Source organism: Physeter macrocephalus, chromosome 12 (genome assembly GCF_002837175.3).
Source record: "Physeter macrocephalus isolate SW-GA chromosome 12, ASM283717v5, whole genome shotgun sequence".
NCBI classification, from domain to species: Eukaryota; Metazoa; Chordata; class Mammalia; order Artiodactyla; family Physeteridae; genus Physeter; species Physeter macrocephalus.
In genome coordinates this window covers 32,637,263-32,648,002 of record NC_041225.1, presented here as the reverse complement: position 1 = coordinate 32,648,002, position 10,740 = coordinate 32,637,263, and the positions used below count along the sequence as shown (strand labels likewise).

Sequence of the window (10,740 nt, the reverse complement as noted above, 5' to 3'; positions counted from 1 at the left end):
TCTCTTGCTGACTTACTTCACTCTGTATGACAGTCTCTAGGTCCATCCACCTCACTACAAATAACTCAATTTCATTTCTTTTTATGGCTGAGTAATACTCCATTGTATATATGTGCCACGTCCTCTTTACCAATTAATCTGTTGATGGACACTTAGGTTGCTTCCATGCCCTGGCTATTGTAAATAGTGCTGCAATGAACATTGTGGTACATGCCTCTTTTTGAATTATGGTTTTCTCAGGGTATATGCCCAGTAGTGGGATTGCTGGGTCGTATGGTAGTTCTATTTTCAGTTTTTTGAGGAACCTCCATACTGTTCTCCCATCACAAAATTTTAAACTTAGGAATTATTTCTAGAATTTTCCATTTAACATTTTTGGACCACAGTTGAGCACAGGTAATTGAAACCTTGGAAAGTGAAACCACTGATAAGGGGGAACTACTGTATATACATATACAGATAGATTTATTACAGAAATTGGCTCAATTTGAGGCCAAGAAGTCCTACAATCTGCCATGTACAAGCTGGAGAACCAAGAAAGCCAGCGGTGTAAGTCCCAGTTCACGTCCAAAGGCCCAAGAACCAGGAACACTGAAGTCCAAGGACAGGAGAAGATACATGTCCTAGCTCAAGAGAAAGAGCCAATTTCTCCTTCCTCTGCCTTTCTGTTCTACTCAGGCCCTCAGTGGATTAGATGACACCCACCCACAATGGTGAGGGCAATCTTCTTTTCTCTGTCTACTGAACCAAATGCTAATTTCTTTCAGAGACACCCTCACACACATACCTATACATCCCATACACAGTGGTTTACCAGCTACCTGGGCATCCCTTAGCCCTGTCACATAAAATTAAAAAATAAAATTTAATCTGACACATAAAATTAATCATCGCAGGTGAGATTTTTCCAAGAATCTTACAGATTAGTTATTCTCATGAGGCCACTTGCAGAGTAACATTCCATCACCCACCCATTCGGGTCCTCTGTGCCTGCCACTATCCTGTCGTAACTCCCCTCATTACCCCCCTAACACTAGGGGGCATCCCCCCCAAAGAACAGCTAATTCAGCAGAAATGGGCTATGTGATGCAGTAGCCAAAGTTTGGGAAGCAATGCTGAGACTGGATGGTGATGACACAGTGATGCCAGTGATGGTGACGGGGGATGAGGAGGAGGACAGTGACGGTGTACCAGTGACGGGCAATGAGGAGGACAATGTGGCTGCACTGCAAAGCCAGCAACTGGCCCAGGACAACACCCAGGGGGACGGAGTTACAGTGGAAGGAACACAGTGAGACCTTTACACTGCTTGAGGGTCCCTGGCCCGAGGACCTGGAGTCCCTTACCTGTGCCACACCTCCCCTGCCCCACCCCCACCAACCATGTTGAAAATAATTCCCAAGCGCACAAGCTTTCCCTTTACAGCTAGCTCTGAGAACTATCACCCAGGCCGTATTGCCCTGAGGTCGGGGAAAAGCACACCACCAGGAACGCAGGCTAATAAAAGCAGTAATCCTTTATCCTGTCTTTAGAGAGAAAGACGAGAAAAAAAGCCATCCCCAGAGAATAAGAATGCCAAAGTTCTGGCACGAAGGAAAGCCGGGACTTAGCGTCTGTCCAAGGCCTGTTTCTACCTTTACTCACCAGGAAGGAGAAACACACCCAAACGAGCCGCAGCAGCCAGCACGGCCGGGCTCCCAGCCCGGGAAGCCGAGCCAGGCCGTCCAGGCTGCGTCACAAAGCGTGGCACTGGCACCGCACGACTGAGGGATTTTTAATAAAGCCTCATCCCTGCCGCCGCCGCCCCACGCTCCGGCGAGGGCTGAGAGCGAGAGAGGGGGCGAGCGCGCCGCCAGGCCTGCCCCTCGGGGGACCCCCACCGGCTCACTCAGCCACGCCCGTCAATACAGAGAATGGCACGACACTGGAAACGACTGTCTTTAAACCCAGGTGATTGATTTGGAGAGGTTCTCACTTCCCTCCAAAAGTGGATTACAGCGCAGCAGAGAGAAAGGACGGGAGGGACAGGGAAGGGTGGGGAGCTGTCGTCAATTCTGTTTTCTGGAAACGTCTGTTAAATGCTCAGGAAGGAAGCAGAGACCTGAGCATTTTGCTGCTGGAGGGAAAACAGCTCTGTGATCCACACACACACGGCTGCTCAGAATCATAACTCTGCCAATGGTGCCAGGAGTCCCCCTTCAGCTCATGGGCACCCACGCATCCAAACTAATAAATGCTTTCCAAGTGCCCAAGGGGGGAGGGGATTAGGGGGTCTGGGTCTCCTAATGTCTGAGGAATAACCCACGGGTCTCTCTCTAGGTGCCGCCCCCCCCCCCCAAGTTCAGGGTCACTGTGGCTGCCTCGGGGACCCGGAGCGACGCTTTGCAGGAGATGCGAGCTGGGACGACCCAACAGGGCAGCTCCCCAAACTCCACATCGTGACCCTCCCGGCTCCCTTCCAGGACCCCCGGCACACACACATTCACAGGCTCTCATGTCACGTGCCTTGCTGCTACAGTCTGGGTCAAAATATGCCTAATAAACCTGAATTTGAAAAGAAACATTTATTGCTGAGGAAGCCCTGCAGCAGCCTCCATTTCCGCAGACATGTGACCAGCCAGACTCAGCTGGGTCCTCCACATCCAGGTTTCATGAGATTGTCTGATGGGGGCTCAGAACCCCTTTTCTCACATGAGCAAACTCAGAAAGGGTCACTCAGCCAATAAACAACAGAGCAGAGACTGACTAGAACCCCGGTCTGCCTGACCCCATCCCTGGTCTTTCCCCTGGGATATTCTGAAAAATAGGGTCTAACAACCCCAATCCTTCAGGAAGAAACAAGACACTCTCAGTGTCCACGGTGAAAGTTCTCTGCATCAGTGAGTGGTAGAGACCATTTGTGACCTGGTGGTCTACACACCAGACCCAGATCGACCTATATACACTGGGTATACAATTTCTGTGTCTCAGGCTGCACATTTGTAAAATGGGATCTCCTCCCCTGCTACTTTCCTCAAAGAACAAAACTGACACAAGAGGGGACTTCCCTGGTGGTGCAGGGGTTAGGAATCCGCCTGCCAGTGCAGGGGACACAGGTTCGAGCCCTGGTCTGGGAAGATCCCACATGCCGCGGAGCAACTAAGCCCGAGCGCCACAACTACTGAACCTGTGAGCCACAACTACTGAAACCCGCGCACCTAGAGCCCGTGCTCCGCAACAAGAGAAGCCACCGCACTGAGAGGCCCGCACACCGCGACGAAGAGTAGCCCCGGCTCGCCACAAGTGGAGGAAACCTGCGCACAGCAACGAAGACCCAACGCAGCCAAAAATAAATAAAATTAATTAATTTTTTAAAAAATGACACAGGAAGAGACTTCTGAAACGCACAAGGTATGGAGGTGCATGCACCCCCTCCCTCCCTCAGGGCCTTCCTCCACATCTATTGACCAAGAAACTTTTCTGCACGTCCACACACTTAAACCGAGTCACTCCTACCCGGCCAAGTGCTGGGGCAAAGGAAGCTGCGTCCTGTACCACTCATGCCCTCGAAGGAATTTACATTGCCTGGGAGGTGATGGCAGGAAAAGCCACAGAAGGGCATCTCCTTACTACCTAATAGGCCTGGAAGAGAAGGTTTAATTCTTGCTGCTTCTACTATCTACCAATGGCTTTGGGCTACTTATTTTGCCCTGGGCATCCTCCACGTTTTCATTTTAAAAAATGGGTTTGATCCCATTTGCCTCACATGTTCCTGCTGAAACAAGATAATGTAGCAGGGCCTCACAACACAATTACACACCCTGTACTTGAAATTCCAACACTTTGCTGGATACTCAGGAGTTCACAAAATAAACGTGAGGGAGGCAACTTCAGTTAGTCCGGCCAACATGCTCTGGGCATCCCAGGTGCCCGGCGCTGTGCTAGGTGACAGATCAGGGGCCAGTAAGACCTGAGGCTCCTTCAAAGAGCTCCCCGACCCACAGGGAGACAGCACTGCCTACTTCAGCAGCCTGAGGGAGAAGCCAATTCTAACTGGAAGACTCCTGGAAGGCGTCCCAGAGGGGACCCTTGAGCCAAATCTATAAAAGGAACCATAGGAAGAAAAGGCAAATCTAGAGACAGAAAGCCGGAGGGTAGTTGCCCGGGGCCAGGAGTGGGAACACGGAGTGACAGCTAATGGGCACAAGGGAGCCTTCCGGGGCCGAGGGAAACGCTCTAAAACTGGATTGTGGTGACAGTTGCACAACTCTGTAAGTTTACTGAAAAGTATCGAATAACACTTTTTTTTTTTTTTTTTTTTTTTTGCCACGCCGTGCAGCATGCGGGATCCCCATCAGAGATAGAACCTTCATCCGCGGCAGTGAAAGCTCGGAGTCCTAACCACTGGACCACCAGGGAAGTCCCATCTAACAATACACTTTTTTTTTTTTTTTTGGCTGCGTTGGGTCTTCGTTGCTGCGCGCGGGCATCCTCTAGTTGCGGGGAGCTGGGGCTACTCTTCATTGCAGTGCGCGGGCTTCTCTTGTTGCGGAACACGGGCTCCAGGCGCACAGGCTTCAGCAGTTGTGGCACACTGGCTCAGTAGTTGTGGCTCGCGGGCTCTAGAGCGCAGGCTCAGGAGTTGTGGCGCACGGGCTTAGTTGCTCCGCAGCATGTGGGATCTTCCCGGACGAGGGCTCGAACCCGTGTCCCCTGCATTGGCAGGCAGATTCTCAATCACTGCGCCACCAGGGAAGTCCTACTAATACACTTTAAATGGGTACACTCTGTGGTATATAAATTACACCTCCATAAAGCTGTTAATTGAAAAAAAAATTTTTGTAAGATCGAGTAGGAGTTCAGTGGATCCAGTCTGGCCGGGAAAGAAGAAAGACGCTGTGCCCACCTGCACAGCCTCACCCTCACTGCCCCACCTCCAGCCGCTCCGCTCCCCCACCTCCCTCCAGACACCTCCTCCCGAGCCTCTTCCCCAGGCCCGGGCCGGGGCGGGAGCTGCCCTCCCAGCGCCTGTCAATTCCACCAGCTCACTAGATGTTCTCCCCACCCCCAGCCCAAGACCAAGCTCTCAGGGCCAGGGATGAAGCCCGTGCCCAGCTTTCGGAGCCCAGCTTGAAGCAAGGCCACAGTAGGTGTTCAGAAGAAGTTAGTGAGGAAGAGACTGAACCGGGGGGTTGGGGGGGTGGAAAGGGACAGGACGAAATGGAAGCCGAGCTAAGGGACGAGGCTTTGCTGGGCGTGGGGATGGGGAGGAGGGCCGGGCAGCAGAGGTCTGACCCATTAGATGGGTGGGAAAATGGGGGAAGGGCAGGGGGCGGGGGACTCTGGGCTCTGCTTTGACATGTAGTAGCCCAGAGCACACGCACAGCACTGGGTCAGGGCGGCGGGAGAGCTCACTGTCAGTGCACGGACGTGACAGCCGGTGCCTGAACAAGGGCACACCTCCCTTGCTGAAGGGGACACACAGCAAGGGAAGACTTCGGCTAGGGCAACGGGGTGTTCAGGCAATCAGGGAAGACTTTCAAGAGGGGAACTGCACGCCTCCAGAAGCTTTTTTCCTGTGTCCAGAACAATGGCTACTTTATCCAAAGAGTCAGAATTTAACAAATCCTGAGTATTTCTTAACCAAGGGTCAGAAACCCATCACTAGCTCCTCAAAGAAGACTTCTCGTCGAATGAGGCCGGTGAGGCTGATGCCAGCAACCCTACTCCAGTCTTCTGGCTTCCTGCCAGCCTGGGTTGTACTAAGCCTCTAAAAAGAAACAAATATCCAGAAAACACAGCTACTGGATTAGCAAGCAGGGGTCTAGGGGCAGGGTACCCTAGGCTTATAAAGGAAAAAGAAAAGGTAAAAGAAGGCATCGTTGCTGCCCTGATGCAGGCAGGGGAGGGAGCCTGAGGCCTCTCAGAAAGTGTCTTTAGTTAGTCACGTGTCATGAACGCAAAGATATGAAGCATTGCCTCTGAAATTCAATTAGACTTGAAACGACATGGCCTAGGTAAGGCTCTCTTAGAGGATTCACTGAGCTTTTCAGATGATTTTTTTCTTTTTAATTCTTTAGACTTGCACCTTGCTCAGTGCCTAAGAAATGTTCCACCTGTCAAACTGTATTGATTACCTGAAGTTACATTAAATCCACACCAGTAGATTCCAACGGATTTTTTTTCTTTTTGGTGGAAAGTGATTTGAAAGAAAGAGCTTTTTCCATGGGGCAAGTGGCACCGAGAGGCCCTAAGCCTGCTCTGCTATCTCCATATACAATTACCCTCTGTCATCCCCTGATTAGAAACTCAACCCAAAGGGAAGAGGACAGGAGCCACGTGAGGTGCACAGATGCGCAGACTTGCGTGTGGGCATGAAAACATGAAAGGAACCGAATGAGACTGTGGGATAATGGTGAGTCCTAAAGTAGAGCATGATTAAGTCTCCAAGTGCCCTCCTTCCCCAAGCACCATGACATCAGGGGCTGACAAACTAGCAAAACACACATAATCCCCCATCAAGCCTGGGCTGGCAACTCATAAATTGGAAGCATTATCCTGCAACAAACAAGCATGGTTTAGGGCTTGCTGGAATGCTAAATTCTAATACAAACCCAGTCCCCAACCTAGATAAAATGTTGGCTGCCAAGAAGCTTGCTATCTGATGCCAAATAAACTCTGGGGCTCCTTATTAGTACCCTGGATTATCAGACCTTGGCACTCTACCACTTCCAAGTGGCAATGCAAGGTCTTAGAGTAAGTCTGGGGGAGGCCTGTGGGAATAAGGGGAATACAGACTACCCTGAGGGATGAACGCTCACTATGGTGTTTTTTGTTTCGTTTTGTTTTTAAAGACTTTTTTCTTTTTGATGTGGACCATTTTTAAAGTCGTCATTGAATTTGTTGCAATACTGCTTCTGTTTTATGCTTTGGTTTTCTGGCCACGAGAAAACCGTGGGATCACCGCGGGATCTTAGCTCCCCGACCGGGGATCAAACCCGCACCCCCTGCATTGGAAGGCAAGGTCTTAACCACTGGACCGCCGGGGAAGTCCCTCACCATGCTGTTTTATGTGAATGGTGACCTTGGAATTGTGCACACAGAGCCCTGAAAAGAGGGGTGTGCCAGCCCCAGATGATAGCACTACCTCTTTACCAGATGAAACTCCACAGCGGCTCCAAGTAGAAATGGGGCTTGGTGAGTGCAAGGCCCAGGCTGGGGAGTATGGGCCAACGGGGGCCCACTCCTTGCCCTTCTGTCACTTGTATTTCTAAGTCTGCACAGCCCTGAGGCCAGAAAGGGACATTAGGACAAATTCTGAAGGAATTCGTCCAAGCTTTTTATTTCTCTAGAGTCTCTCTCTAGAAGGGCTTATTGGAAATGAATGGGTCATTGGCTAGAGGTGGGGCAAATCTTTGTTCTTCTGGGGTTTTGACTTATTCTTGTTTCTCCACAAGAATATGACCTTCCGGACATCTGATTCCCAAAGCCAGGTGTCCCAAATTATTATCGCACGTTGACATCTATTTTCCAACTTACAAAAATCGGAATGCAAATGGAGCAGGCAAGGCGGGAACATGGCACAACGACCCACTGGCAAGCAGGAGGCAGAGCCCCTGGCCCTTCCCTCTGGCACATTATCCAATAAAACCTCAAGAGCTCGGTAATTACAGGCGCTTTCAAAAGTGAAACAGAAATAGATTTAGGGCCAAAACACTGGTTTCCTTAAGGCAAAGGGCTGGTTTTAACTAAGGGGAAAAAAATCCTAGCTTTTGGTCTGTCTTCTGAGCAGAGAAAGTCAGACTGATTTTTTTTTAATATTATTACTGAATTGGATTATGGGGAAGAGAATAGGATTCAGATCAAGAGCCTTCTCTCCTCTAGGATATAAAATCATTTTATGAGACACAAAAAGCAGGTTCCATTCTAAGTATGCTCCTGGCACCAAATCAGGATGACAAATTAGCTTATTCGTTCCCCTGACCTGCAATCACTGTTGAGATCTCAGGGCTTCCGTCCTGGTGGAAGACAAACCAGAGGTTCCTGCTACTGTGTCATAAAGCCTGAACAAGCTTCCTTGAGAACACCAACCGGGAGCATCTGATACTTGGAAAGGCACCCAGACCCAAACGCAGGCCCTGCCCACTCCATGCCAGCGCTTCATTTTAACAACCTCATGTACCATGAGGTCAGCTGCTCCCTTGGCGAAGTGGTTTTTTTTTTCCCTACCGGGAAGGGTCCTCCTGAGAGAAAGAAACCAGAGACGGAGGGAAGGAATCACTGGCTGTGGCAGAAAGCGGCAGAGCAGCCCTGGCCAGCTCACCCTGCTGGGTCTGAGCAAGCGCTGTGTCGCTGCTGGCAGGACTCCGCCAGAGAGAGAATCGTGGTTAGAGCTGTGTGCACATTCACTGCAGTTCAATGAGTAGTAGGTTTGAAACTAAACAATTTAAAAATTAAGGCGTGGGACTAGGATGCAGACCCTCGGACTCCTGCGTAAGGCTGGTCAAAGGGAGAGGGGATTGCCGTTGACGGGGAGGGGGGGGTGCGGTATCCAGAGGGTGTTCAATGCCAGGGCCTAAGGCAGGACTCGCCGACCCGGCAGTCATGCTCCTCTAGGGGGAATCGATGCTGGCGGGGAGGAAAAGGGGGCAGCCTTCGGCGTGACCAGGCCTGGCCAGGGTGCCCTGGGAGCCCGAGATCCGTCTCTGCGGGGAGCGCCACTTCACACCGGGGCCCTCAGATTGCAGATGTGCACGCCCCGGGGACTAGGCACTTGTTGAACAAAAGGGCTCCAGACTTCCGCAGCCTCTGCCTTCGGCCAGGAGAGGGACCCCCGCTCGGGCGCCGGAGCCTTCGCAGCTGGAGAAGAGCCGGCGCCCCGCGCTGCGCGCTACCGCACCTTCGAGGCGGCGCCGCCCGGGAGCTGCGGCGGGGAGGCGGCGCGCAGGCAGCCTAAACTTTCTCGAATCTCGGAGCTTCGTGGTTAAGTTAGGACGGCGAGTGAGGCACAAAACACGCGCGGGGTGGCGGGGGGGTGTAAGAGTCCCACCCACGATGAAGAAAACAAAAGGATTTTTTTAAAGAGAGACGCTAGTCCAATTAACATTAACACCTACTATGTGCCAGGCACTGGGCCGAGAGCTATCTTTAGTGGTTCTCATTTTAATCGTCACGACAGACCCCGAGGGAGGAACTGTCCCCATTTGATAAGAACACCGCGACCCGGGAAGGTGGCGTGTCGGGCCCAGGTCGCAGTGCGAGTCACGGCGATGCCAGGGCCCCTAACTCCGCAGCAGGGCTCTGTACGTCGCCCTCCGCCTGGGGAAGGGGGAGCAGATGGCCGCCGCCAGGGCCCCCTCCCCTGGCCAGAGCACACAGGCGCCTCACGTGGGCCGCGCGGACCTGTCCCCGGGCAGGGCTGGCCCGGGCTGCCCCCTCGGATCCCAGCTATCCTCCGGGGCTCTGTACTCCGTCCGCACTGGGCCGGCCGGCCGGGACCCCGGGCTCCGCGCTCGGGGTGGACCGCCCACTCCCACCCTGCCACACGCGCCTCACGCACAGCCGCTCACACACGACACGCTCCCCGCCCCGGTCCCCACCAGCAACTGCGCCCCGACACACAATTCCACAAACGCAGCCCCAAATGTGCACATCCAACTGCACACACGGATCCCCACGAGGACACGCCATTCCAGGGACACACCACCGTACTCGGTCACCCACAACTCCACCGCGCAGAGAAACACAATCACCCCTCAACACACACACGCACACACACACGCAGAGAGCCCGATCGCAGCGCACGCCGGTGCACACGCCCGTACTCCCCGCAGCCCGCCCCTTTCCTACCTGCTCCGTCGCAGGACGCGATCCTCCGGCTCCCCGAGCCCAAGTTCCGAGCCACCGGCGCTGGGGCGGGCGCGGGCCGCTGCGAGGGGCGAGCGCGCCGAGGCCGGAAAGGGTGCCTAGGAGCGCGGGCCTCCGTGCGCCCGCAGCCGCCGCGCCGGCCCTGCGCTCATCTCCTCCCAGAAAGACAAAAGGAAGCCGGCAGTGAGGGAGAGAGCGAAGTGGAGGTGCCCGCCAGTCCTCCAATCCGCCAGTCCGCCGTCTGCAGTCGCCGCGGCCCGCCTGCCAGACCCGGGAAGGAAGGGACGCGAAGGCGGGGCGCGGAGGCGGGGCGGGAGCTCAAGTTTCCTGTGGACCCGCCCCCGCCTCGACCACGCCCCAATTTAGCCACGCCCATCAAACCCACTCAGGTCACGCCCCCGTCCCTAACCACGCCCCTTGATGGCCCTGCAGCGCCCGGCCTCCGCTCTTCCAACGCCGGCCCCTTGCTCCTCTCTAGCTTACTCTGTGCCCGGCTGAGGCCTTGACCCGGTCTCAGCCCCGCGTGGCTCTCGGAGCAGGGGCGGAGCCAAGCACCGGCTCCGCCTCCCTAACCTTTGGCCTCTGGCCTGAGGGTGTGGGAGAGGCCTGGAGGCGGCACCCGGGAGGGACCGACCCCGGGCCCTCTTCCGGAAGTGCGGCCCGGGTGGCCCAGAAGGGGAAAAGGCTTCAGTCGTCCCAGGCCGCCTGCCAGGCTCCTCTGGTCCCCTTCACCACCCGTCCCGTGAGCAGATGCCACAAGCATTCCCGCGCCTGGTTCAGGGAAGGAGCCCGGGGCCGGGAGAACGGAGGCCTGGGTTCCAGTTCTGGTTGCCTTTGCTGACTCTAGGCCATTTTGACAAATCCCTTGGACTCCCTCGGCCTCGGTTTCCCCAC

At 54.1% G+C, this 10,740-nt stretch overlaps 1 protein-coding gene across 2 annotated transcripts in view; it reads right to left on the bottom strand.

Moving 5' to 3' along the window:
• The window catches only part of HPCAL1 (hippocalcin like 1), a 117,273-nt gene extending 107,153 nt beyond the window's left edge, over positions 1-10,120 (bottom strand). For both annotated transcript variants that reach the window (XM_055089046.1, XM_024118907.3), the window contains exon 1: positions 9,829-10,120. The gene's annotated coding sequence lies outside the window, so the exon portion shown is untranslated. The remainder of the gene's footprint in view (positions 1-9,828) is intronic.
• Positions 10,121-10,740: the final 620 nt, after the last annotated feature.